This window comes from Marmota marmota, unplaced genomic scaffold (genome assembly GCF_001458135.2).
Source record: "Marmota marmota marmota unplaced genomic scaffold, marMar, whole genome shotgun sequence".
In the NCBI taxonomy this organism is placed as follows: Eukaryota; Metazoa; Chordata; class Mammalia; order Rodentia; family Sciuridae; genus Marmota; species Marmota marmota.
Window position 1 is genome coordinate 1,654,417 of NW_025999913.1, and position 12,631 is coordinate 1,667,047.

Consider the following 12,631-nt stretch of genomic DNA (forward strand, 5'->3'; position numbering starts at 1 on the left):
TTTTTTTTAGTTCTCGGCGGACACAACATCTTTGTTTGTATGTGGTGCTGAGGATCGAACCCGGGCCGCACGCATGCCAGGCGAGCGCGCTACCGCTTGAGCCATAACCCCAGCCCAGAGCTTTTTTTTATTCTAAAAGCATCAAGAGATTTTTTTTTCTTTAAGGACACAACATTTTTTTCTGATGATGCTTTGATTAAGGTATTATTAGAACAAGTGTTTACAACCACGGGTAATCTGGAACACGGTAAAGGTGATCTCAGGGCGGCACAGTGGAACTGGCCCGATTAAAAGCATCACTAAAGGTCAAGTGGACAATTGATCATGGAGGCATAATTCAATGTTGTTCTAGGATTCTATAACTAGATAATGTAATTTACATGCTCCCAAGGGAAGGGAGGAAGACCTATGGGAGGCAAAGCTTAATGGTTCCGGTACTGGCACCAAATGTCTTCTTGCTCAACAAATCTGTTTCAAAGTACTGCTCATGAGCTAAGCTGGATACATATACAGGGGCCAAAAATTAACAAGTCAAGGAAACATAGATTGTTTCGCATAGGTTGTCCCCCATAATCAATAGTCAAATCAGCCAGCATATATTTACATGTATCTGTCCGGGGATGGAGGAGAGGGGTTTAATAAAAAATTTAAAAAGACAGAAGCTCCTGACTTCAAGAAATTTGGAGTCCAGACAGAGAGCTATAAATCTAGCACCTTCATCCAAGTTGGATACTGGGAGAGTGGCTCTGGGAAGGACTGCTCACAGAGGTAGTAGCATTTGAACTTGATGTTGAAGGATTTAAAAAAAAAAATTGGTAGAGAGAGAATGCACGGACAGGGAGGCTAGTCACAGGCTGCTGCTGGGGTGAGCTGTGCTCTGCGGAAAGGAAGAGTAGGAGGTTGACGGGGCCCTGGATGCACAAGGACACGTCACCAGAGGCATCACTGGAGAGGCAGCTAGAAATGAAGTCAGATACCAGGCCATGCAGGACTTGGAATGCCATGCTAAGAATATAAGCTGTCATCCTGGAGACAGGGAAACTGCCACCTGTTTCTCAGGACCATGACAAGCTCCCAACTGTGCTGGAGGAGAAAGTCTTCACCTTACTAGGGAAGGACCAGAATGGAGATGAGTGGAAAGGCAGGAGACAGTAAGAAAAATGACCTCAGGCAAAGTCAGATGAATTCACAGACAGGACATCCCGACTGTCTGCCTCCTCAGCTCCCCCTCCCTCTGCATTTCTCTGAAAGGAGGCAGAAGTGATGGTCCCCACCCTAAGGCTGTGGTTAGACACTCTCACTCCCCGCCCATTCTTCTCAGCTTCCTCTGGGTACATCCTGTGTCCCTGTCCCTCTAAATTCTTTGCTCCTGTTTGACAAACATACTGGAAGTCGGTTCCCACCCCCATGGCCCTGCCCCTCCCTCCAAATGCTAAATGTGGCCAATGTTATTCCTCACTCTGTATTTTCCACGTGTGGCCTCGGAACAAGGATTCCTTTGATCATTTCATCATGGTGTTCAACGCTGAGGATGCTGTTGGACCGTAGTGGGGCTACTGTGTTGCTGGTATCCACTGTGTCTGGAACTTAACGCTTCCAATGATACAGTCAATGATTGACTTCATCCTTTACCAAACCACTTAACACTTTCAGCGTCAGATAAGCCTTGTAGTTGACTAAAGCCTCCAGGTCGCTTTCACATGAAATGTTCACATCAATCATGACTCTCCTCTCCTGTTCATCTTTGAGTAGTGAAGATCTAATCCTTCTCACAGTACTAAAGATTGCTTCTGTATTAAACTATCTAAGTAGCCAACATGCTTCTGAGAGGGGACTGTCATGATCTAATTCACATGGTAAGGATTCCAGGAACTGGGCAGGTGGCCCTGGCTCCCTCTATCTCCCATCCTTCCACCAAGGAACCACAAAATATTCCTATATATAAAAATGAGTACATAAAAAAATTCAAGATGCTGTTAACCTGTGCAGGGGATAGAAAGATTGGTAACGCTTTAAGTCTTTGGTATATCAAATTCTCTTGTATATATGAAATATTTCATGATGAAAATGTCAAATATGTCCTAATTTTAAGTAATACGTAGGGACAATTTAGGTGGGAAGAAAATTCTCAGTATCCCTCGAATTTTGAGTAAAAAATAAAGGTCATAGAGAAAAAATGAGAAGAAAGAAGGCATTTAATTAAGAAAATTTAAAAAAAACATAAAAAGGGGAAAAGGAAGTAAAAGAAGAATTAAGGAAATAAGAAAATAAATAAGTCTGAAAGACGAGCTGAAATAATGGAGTTGGGGACTGGGGATGCAAAGCATTTGCCTAGAATGTTTGAGACCCTGGTTTCAATCCCCAGAACCAAAATAAATAAATAGGAAAGAGAGAGAGAAACAGAAAAGAAAGAAAGAGTAGGGTTGAAAGGAAGGTTTGGCCAGATGGGAGTGGTGGAGGTGGTTGATCAACAGGTTGATGAAGTATCACAGCCAGGTGCGGTGATGCACACCTACGTTCCCAGCAACTTGGGAGGCTGAGGCAGGAGGATGGTAAGTTCTAGGATAGCCTCAACAACTCTGTGAGACATAGTCTCAAAAATAAAAATTAAAAAGGTCTGAGGATGTAGCTCAGTGGCAAAGCACCCCTCAGTTCAATCCTCAGTACCAAAAAAAAAAAAAAAAGGTATCACCATGGTGAGGACTGCAGATGCAGACTGGTGGAGGACAGGGAGCCATGGAAAGTGCCTCAAATCCTCCAAGAACCATCAGCAAATCTATGATGGCCCTTGGCCTTGACTTCAGCCACCCCAGGGATCAGTCTTTCACTGTTGTCCAGACTGTGTGGCGCAAAGTCAGGAGGCACAGGAGCCAAGTTCCTGCTGGTCTTTAGCCAGGCCTTCCCTCAGCTGTGGGTGCAGAATCTCCTGCTCAGGAGTGTCGCTGAGGTGACTCAGCATGCTGTCCTTCCTTCCCCTCCTGCAGAGCCTGCGCAGTAGCCTGCCCAGCCAAGAGAAAGAAGAGCCCTACAAGCCTCCAGAGGAATGGCAACATGTTTCTCCCGAAACCTGCCAGGTAGGTGTGCAGTGACGGTCCAGGGGTCTCCTGGCCACGTTGGCAATTCTAACTTCAGACTAAAAACAAGGTTGCCCTCTGCCCCACCTGGCATGAAAAGTCAACTCCAGTGGGATTAAAGAGTGACATGTTTATTTAAAAATGAAACCATAAAAATATATATGATTCGAATACATGGGGGGAAAGGGGGGTCTGTTTAAAAAGAGAGCGAGCAGAAAAGTTTCTCCAACCCCTGTCCAAATCTCCAAATTGCTGGGCCCTTCTTGACTCCTTGGGCTGAACAGATGGCTCTTTAGTGACTCAATTTGAAGAGCAGCTGTATCCAAGTCATTAAGATTCCATTTCAGGTGTTTAAAAGTTCAGGAGGCTAAATCAGAGATTAATTTTAATCCCATTCAAAGGCTTCCCCACCTCCCTCCACCATCTCAGGCCTGACTTGTGACCCAGGGGACTGTTTTGCAATTTTGTTTCTCTTCATCTCTCTGTGGCCCTCTGAGGTTGGGGGAAGAAGGGTGGAAGGCTTAGGGGGAAGGAGTCATTCCTACAGCTACAGTCCTGTCTCGGGAGGGTCTCCCGGTGCAGGTCCTTCTGATGTCCAGGTCTCGTCAGTCACACTATTGCTGGATGCACTGGGGGTCCCACTTTTTTCATAGCCCCACTTTAAGGCTCCCGCCCACCTATGCCCATCAGAGCCAAGGGGCTCAGGGAAGGGGGCTCCGCACCAACCATCCAGCCACATTTATTGGCCCACATTTATGGGCCCACAGCCTGGTCTCCCATCCTGGACGCTCTGGAAGGGGGAGAATGGGAGCTACCCTCTCCTGGGGTGGGCTGCTGCAGCAAGACATGGCATCCCAAATTCTCTAGATGGAAAAGAGAAAGTAGGGATCAATTTTTAGGTTCGCACAGGCCCCTAAACTCCGAGGGGGCAGTGCAGATCCATCCGTCTTGAGCATTTTCCCAATTGCTCTGTGTCATGGTGGAGACAGGGTGGGACTCCAGGGCCCCTGCATCTCAGTAAGCTGCCAGCAAGGGAACAAGTCCACCGCCTCCCTGTCTGTAGAGAGGGCTGGCTTTGTACTCTAGATGCTTCTCAACTGACTTAGGAGGAGGTGATGCTCCCCACACCCGCTCCATAAACCCCTCATAAATGGAAAATGCATTTAACTCACCTAACCTTCCAACACCCCCGCTGAGCAACCCTGACCACAGTGGAGTGTCTGCTGCTCCACGTGGGATCGGGGGTGACTGGGAGCCGCAGCTGCTGGCACTGCCCGGCACTGAGGCAGAGGACTGGATGATTCTGGAAAAGACCTAAGTTCAAACTTTGCAGGTACAGTTGCTACTGAATGTGCATCACGTTCACCCAATCATAAATTTAAAGGAAAAAAAAGTAAGTCAAATCATTATGTTGGGACCGTTCCTAGTGGTGACCTTGGAACCCCTTATTTGGCTTAAGGGCCAGTAGGGAAAGCCCCCCACATCACACACTGCCCTACTAGATCCTTCCTGTGCTCTGTTTCTTTGGCAAAATCTCATGGGCCTCCTTCTCCAAATAGTGCTTTTAAGTACATAAGATAAAATATACAGAATTACAAAAGAAACCAATGTTATTGAAATGCAGTTGTCAAAATCACTTTAAAATTGATGCTCTAATAATAATCCTTCCTTTTTTAAAAAAAAAATCACTTTATTGAGATGTGATTGGCACACAAAAAGCTGTATGTATTTACTATATACAAACTAAGGAGTTTGGAGACAAGTGCATGTTCATGAAACCATCACCACAATTTAAACCACAAATAATCTCCAAATATGTCCATCAGCTTCAAAAGTTTCCTCCCGCCCTATTCATCCATCCATTCATTCATTCTGAGAACATGTAACATAAGAGCTACTACCCTCTTAACAAATTTTTAAGAATGTCATAGAAGATTGTTAACCAGGGGCAGTATGCTGCACAGTAGGTCTCCAGGACTTACTCATCTTGCATAAGTAAAACGTTGTGCTTTTTGCTTCCTCCTCCCCGGTCCTGGCAACCACCATTCTACCCTCTGCTCCTACGTGTTTGACTTTTTTGGTTTGCTCATTTACGGGGTATCATGTGGTATTTTTCCTTCTGTGTCTGGCTTATTTTTGCTTAAATGCTGTTTTATTAATACTTATCAATAAGTTCTAGCAGTAATTTCTAAGTAGGGATGAATCTAAGTGACATTTCGAGATATCCACAATGACTGCATATGATGTGAAAAAACCTGAGGTTTCCATTGGTGACAGAGTTACCAATGTTGCTAATTCTACTGTACCTTGTTGGCTACATTCATAATCCAAGGATATACTAAACTTCAACTACAGAATAGAGAAAATAAGGATAGAATATTTTTTCCACCCTTGATCTTGGACCTCCTGAAATCTATCCACAGACTCCTGGGGACAGATGAGGAGGCCCCAGACTGCAGGCTGCCTCCTCCAGGGATCTCCCCACATCCTTCCTCAGCGTATGTAGGTCAGCGGGGGTGGAGAGGAGGTGGCTGCAGGGCCGGTTTGGTGGCCTGTTGGTGAGGTTTGCAGGTCACCTAGCAACTCCTTTAGGAGTGGAGCGAAGTTACAGCCCGAAGTCCTCAGCTTTGAGACACGCAACTTGAAGAAGAAGTCTAATAAAGGACCAGTGGCTGTAAATTCTGTTTATGCTCCCTGTTCCTTACAATGTTCAGAATTGATTCCAAAGAAGCTGTTGAACTACTGAAACTATTGACTACCTCTGGGGAGTAGAAATGGAAGTTAGGAGGAGGAGGGAATAATTTTTCATGTTAAACTCTTTTGTGCTGCCTGAAAAAAAATTAATTAAAAATTTATTTTAGTGGGGAAAAGGGTACACTTGTACATTGCTGGTGGGACTGCAAATTGGTGTGGCCAATTTGGAAAGCAGTATGGAGATTCCTTGGAAAGCTGGGAATGGAACCACCATTTAACCCAGCTATTCCCCTTCTTAGACTATTCCCTAAAGACCTTAAAAGAGCGTACTATAGGGATACTGCTACATGGATGTTCATAGCAGCACAATTCACAATAGCTAGACAGTGGAACCAACCTAGATGCCCTTCAATAGATGAATGGATAAAAAAAATGTGGCATTTATACACAATGGAGTATTACTCAGCACTAAAAAATGACAAAATCATAGCATTTGCAGGGAAATGGATGGCACTAGAGCAGATTATGCTAAGTAAAGCTAGCCAATCCCTAAAAAACAAATGCCAAATGTCTTCTTTGATATAAGGAGAGCAACTAAGAACAGCAGGGAGGAAGAGCATGAGACGATCAACATTAAACAGGGACGAGAGGTGGTAGGGAAGGGAGAGAGAAGGGAAATTGCATGGAAATGGAAGGAGACCCTCATTGTTATACAAAATTACATATAAGAGGAAGTGAGGGGAAAGGGGGAAAAATAAAAAAAATAAAAATTCATTTTAAAAATATCTTGTTCAGGGGTTGGGGTTGTGGCTCAGTGGCAGAGCGCTCGCCTAGTACGTGTGAGGCCCTGGGTTCGATGATCCTCAGCACCACATAAAAATAAATAAATAAAATAAAGATGTTGTGACCTACTAAAATAAATAAATATTTTTTAAAAATAAATAAAGATATCTTGTTCATATGATGGAAAAGAAGTTTGAAAGAAAACTTTTAAGTTTTTCTATAGGAAACTGATGTGACTTGAACTTATCTGAGGCAAGTAAGAATTCTCTGAGTATAAAAGTAATAAGAGAAATGATGGGGAAATTGAAAGATTTGATTACACACACACACTTGAAAATATAGGTCAAAACAACAATATCACAGATAAAACTCAAAGAGAGTCAGGCATGGTGGCACTCATCTGTAATCCCAGTGGCTCATGAGGCTGAGGCAGGAGAATTACAAACTCAAGGACAGCCCCAGCAATTTAGTGAGACCTTAAGCAACTTAGCAAAAGCTTGTCTCAAAATTTAAAAAAATAAAAAATAAAAAGCACTGGAGGGCTGGGGATATGGCTCAAGCGGTAGCGCGCTCGCCTGGCATGCGTGTGGCCCGGGTTCGATCCTCAGCACCACATACAAACAAAGATGTTGTGTCTGCTGAGAACAAAAAAATAAATAAATATTAAAAAATTCTCTCTCTCTCTCTCTCTCTCTCTCATTCTCTCTTTAAAAAAAAAAAAGCACTGGAGATGTGGCTCAGTGATTAAGCCCCTCTATATTCAATCTTTGGAACCAAAATAATAATAATAATAATAACAATAACAATAATAATGAGCATGAAGAAATATTTGCAATGAAAATTACAAAAAAAAGAGCAAATAGTCATATATTGTGAAGCAATCTAATAAATCACAGAGGGAAAAAAGTAAGATACTATAAATAACTGTTTGGGACTATTCATTACTTTTCTTTCTGCCCTAATTTTACCATATCTACCTCCAGAGAAAAACTGAGCAGCAAAAGAGATACATAGTGAAAGCCAGGCTTGGTGGCACACACTAATAATCCCAGTGCACAGGAGGCTAAGGCAAGAGGATTGCAAGTTCAGGATCAGCCTCAGCAATTTGGTGAGGCCCTAAGCAACTTCATGAGACCCTGTCTCAAAATAAAAAATAAAAAGGGCTGGGGTTGTGGCTCAGGGGTTGAACATCCCTGGGTTAAATCCCCAGTACCTGCCAGCCTGCTCTCCCCCCGACCCCCCCCCCAAAAAAAAAAGAGAAAGAGAAAGAGAGTGAAGCCCAATATACAGATCAAATGTCAGCATTCAGTGATGGCAGATACCACTTCCACCTCACTTTTGTACCCACTTTAGGCTCAGGTTTGTTACTGGCACTGGTGCTTTAAGCCAGATGGAGAAGCATACACCAAACTGGACCTGAACTTCCGCAACCCTGGAATGCAAACAAATAAACTTCAGATTCTCCTTTCTATCTCGCACCTAAAGGTATTGATCAGACCCTTACAATAAAGATGCATGAAAGTTTCTAGAAAAATAAAATATCATGCACATTTGCACCAGGCCTTCTGGAACAGCATTGTGCTGTGTGGAAAGGAACATGGTCTTTGAGACCAGACAAACATGGACCCAGTCCTGGCCTGCCGCCTTTTACTGACAGTGCAACTTGGGCCAGTCATGTATCTGTGTCTTGGTTTTCCCGTCTGTGAAACAGGAGCAGTGTGCACCCCATAGACTTGCTGTGAGGTTGAGAGATAACACATGAATCACATCCTGACCTTGCATCATATACACAAAATACTCCAGATGGATCAGAAGATAAACGTTGAAGTAAAACATTAAACCTCTTAGAAATGCAGGATAATGGTTTTATGACCTTGGAATAGGAAAAGATTTCTTTAAAAAGTCCCCCAAAGGCCAAATGATAAAAACAAACATATATAAATTGAACTGCATCAAAGGTAGGAACGTCTACACAATAAAAGACATCTTGGAAAAAAGTAAAAAAGACAACCCAAAGCCAGGAAGAAGCTGTCCGTAACCTATTTTAAAAGAATAAAGCATTAGTATGTGGCACATACTAAAATTCTTTTAAATAAATTTGTTGAAGAAAACCAAGTTAAATAAGTGGAGTTAAAAAAAAAAAAAACCTCAAATAACACCTTTTCCTGATCTAAAAGAAAAGAAAACCTAATAGAAAATGAGCAATTTCTATTGCTCACGGGGTGGTATAATTGACAGAAGAAACACGGAGGTCAACAAATGCAAGAAAAGAAGCATAGCTTCACCGCACACGTGGAACTGCAAATCGATCCCCATTTCAGTCCTATCAAATAGTTCCCCTTTCATAAGAACTGAAAAACTCCCCTAAGCTTAGAAAAATTGTAAAATCCTAATAATAGCGTTGAAGAAGATTGTGCAGAAAAGAGGATTCATATGCTCCACTAGTGGGAGTATAAATTGATTCAACCACTTTGGAAAATAGCGTAGCTTGATTCAGTAAATGGGCACAACCTCCCATCAACAGTTCATCTGAAGAGACCCTAGTGCCTGTGCTCAAAGGGGCAGATAAGGCTTTTGCTGGAGTGTAGCTTTTGGGTGGAGATGAACTAAAATCAATGTGAACCTCTCTCTGTAGAAGGATGGACAGATGGACTCCAGCACCCTCATACAGTGGGATACTATGTGCCAATGAAAACAAAGTTGCCAGATTTACATGAAACATCAAGGGTGAATGATAAAAAATGCAATTTTTAAGTTAAAAAATGCTGCAGAAAGTTTTATACAGTTATGACATCACTTGTGTAAATACTTATGGATACTCAAAGCTACACTAAATGTTCTTTACATATGCGTGTACTTTATGGTTTGCATCTTCAATGTCTCCCAAGACCCATGTGATAAAGACATGGTTCTCAGCTCATGATGTCCATTGGAGGTGGTGGAACCTCAGGAGGTGGGGCCTAGCGGAAGGAAGTTAGGTCATTGGGAGTGTGCCCTTGAAGGGGATACTGGAACCTTGTCTCCTTTCGCTCTCTTCTCTCTCTCTCTTTCTCCCCCACCTCCATGAGATGAGCAGCTCTCTCCTGCACCCCACCGTGATGTACTTCTGTGCTGCCAAAGGCCCACAGCAACAGAGCCAAATGACCATGATCTGAAACCATGAGCCAAAATAAACCTTTTCTCCCTTTGAGCTGGTTATCTCAAGTATTTTGTCACAGTGACAAAAAACAGAATCTCTGTAATATAAACACATGAAAATGTGACCTGGATACACACCAAATTTCTAATGCGAAAGATACATAGGAGAGTTGTGGTTATACTTTTGTCTACTTTTAAAAAGCTTTTCTGGTGGGAGGAAAGAAGTAAATAGGAAGTACTAAGGAGAATGCATGGCCTTTATTAGTGCCTTACTTAATTGTAGCCATTTTTAAGTTATCTACCAAGTATAGGTAAGTGAAATGTACTTTGGTCCTGTGGCCCTGACTATACCCAGCTTGTAGCTTCTCCCTGCCCAGTTCACCAGCTTGAACAGCAGACTGTGTGTATGGTAGAACACGTGAAACTGATGTTAAGCCTCACAGTAAGCCAGCGGTTCTTAGCCGGGGACAAGTGTCACCCCCAAAGGACACATAGCAATGTCTGAAGTCATCTTGGCTGTTACAACCAATGTGGAGGGTGTTGCTACTAGAATGCAGAGCATAGAGCTTGGGGATCTACTTTCAACCTGTGATGCATCCAATGCCCCCACCACAGAGACTTAGCTGGTACAGAACAGGAGGACTGGGGTCAGGGAGCCAGCACTTGCCTAGTATGTGCAAGGCCCTCTGTTCACTTTCCAACATTGCCAAAAAAACAAAAAGAAAAATAATAAAGGAAGCAAAGAAAAGAAAGTAAGAAAGAGAGGGAGGGAGAAAGAAATGTCAATAGTGCAAAGGTTGAGGATCCCAGTGTAAGCCCACAGAAAATTAAAAACACACATCCCTTGAATTGCAAATAACATACTAAAGTTAACTACTTTTCGGATGAGTCCTTTTTCTAAATAACTGGGGATTACTGAAACCACTCCTCTTTTTTAACCCAGACACTGGGCTACATCCAAGAGTGGCTACATCCAAGAGACTAGAGATGTTTCTGCCCAAACTGTAGCCTCCAGTTCTCTTATCCAGGTCATCTGCAGGAGGGAGCATATACTCCAATCATTTCAGTTGAGAAAAATTCTCCCAAATCTGAATACGTATAGGTTCGCATCCTATTCAGACTAATGCTGTCTGTTTCCAAAACTAAAGGAAGCACAACATGGGTTGTTTCCTTTCAACCTCCCAGGAAATCATTTAGCAGATCCAGGGACTCAGGTCTCAAATCCACACCCCTAAATCTATTGCTCCATATTCTTAAAGTTCAATGGGCCAAATCATGCATGAAAAGTGTATCAGTCATGATCCAGCTTCATATGAGCAAAGCCCCATATATAGTGGCTTAAGTAAAATTGAATTTGATGCCTCTCTCGGTCAATTGAAATTTAGAGTTAGCCCAGGCCAGGTTTGGCAGCCCCAGGATGCTTCTTAGTATTCTCTGTAGCTTGGCTCTTTTTATTGTCCAGGATAGCGGCTGACATGTCACAAGAACATCCACCTTCAAGTCAGAAGAATGGAGAAGGGAGAAGGACATGCCTCTCCCCTTTTAAGAAGTCTTCCAGAAAATTCCTTGCCACACAATTGCTTTTAGCTCATTGGCCAGTATTTAATTACCTACCTAGCCATACCTAATGATAAAGGAGGCAGGGAAATAAAGTCGGCCCTCAGTGTTCACATGAGATTGGTCCCAGAACCCCTGTGGATACCAAAATCTCCAGGATGTTCATGTCTCTTCTGTAAAATGACATAGTATTTTCAGATCACCTGCACATATCCCCTGTAGACTTTAAATCATCTCTAGGTGACTTATAATACGTAATATAATATAAGTGCCGTGGAAATAGTTGTTAACACTGCATTATTTAGGGAATAATGATGAAAATGTCTACACGGGTTCACTGCAGATGCAGTATTTTAAAAATATTTTTGATCCACTGTTGGTTGAATCTGCAACCATGGAAGCTGCAGGTGAGAAGATCCAATTGTCTAGATTTTTTTTTTTTTTTTTTTAGCTGAGTGGCAATATGCCTACTAAAAATCGGGGGTTTTGTATCAAAGAAGAGCAGTGTGGATTCTGGAAGGCATCTAGCATTTTCCACTGTGGTCTGCTCCTTTGGCTCCCCAAATACCCATGAATGCTCTTCTCTTTCATACCCATGCATTTTCCTCAAAGTCTCATACTGTTACTAAATCTCACTTAAAGTCCAGGTGACCTAGACTTTAAGGATCCCTAGATGAAACGCGATCGTCTCCACGGAGTCCAGATGGGACTCCTTGTGCTCTGCTCATTTTTAAACCCAAAAGCAAGTTATCCACATCTACATGCTGGAGCAGAAGCCAGGTAACCACCATAAAAACTCTCCCCCAGCCAGGCACGGTGGTGTGGTCTGTGGTGCCTAGTTTCTTGCGAGACTGAGGCAGAAGAATCACATGGTCCTCAGAGTTCAAGGCCAGCCTGAGCAACACAATGAGACCCTCATCTCTAAAATAATTAATTTTAAAACTCACAGTAGACAAAGGACAAAAGATAAACATTGCAGGAATTTGTCCATGGCAATGATCAAATCCTGCTCAATGGAAATGGCAAAGACCCCTACTCCTTGCTGTCCGTGTGAGCCTTGACTGTCGCTCTGGCAGCTCTGCCTTGGAGAAACTCTCTTGTCCATTGTCCGACGTGACCTCTGTCCGCCCTCTAGGAGGTTCTTCTATGGAGGGAAACGGACAAGCCCCGTGCATCAGAAGTTATGATCATTTCCGTAGCCAACTTCTTGCTTTGGAGGGTGTATTTGAGGGCTGAATGAGCAGACGTTTTCGCAGGCCAAGCCCGGGGTTTCTGTCCAAAGCTAAGTAAGCTGCCATCCAATCTATTTGCTTCCAGTCGGTTCCCAACATGAGTTACTACAGCCCAATGTTGTGTCCAAAAACACGGTGTAAGCCTGAAGGTTC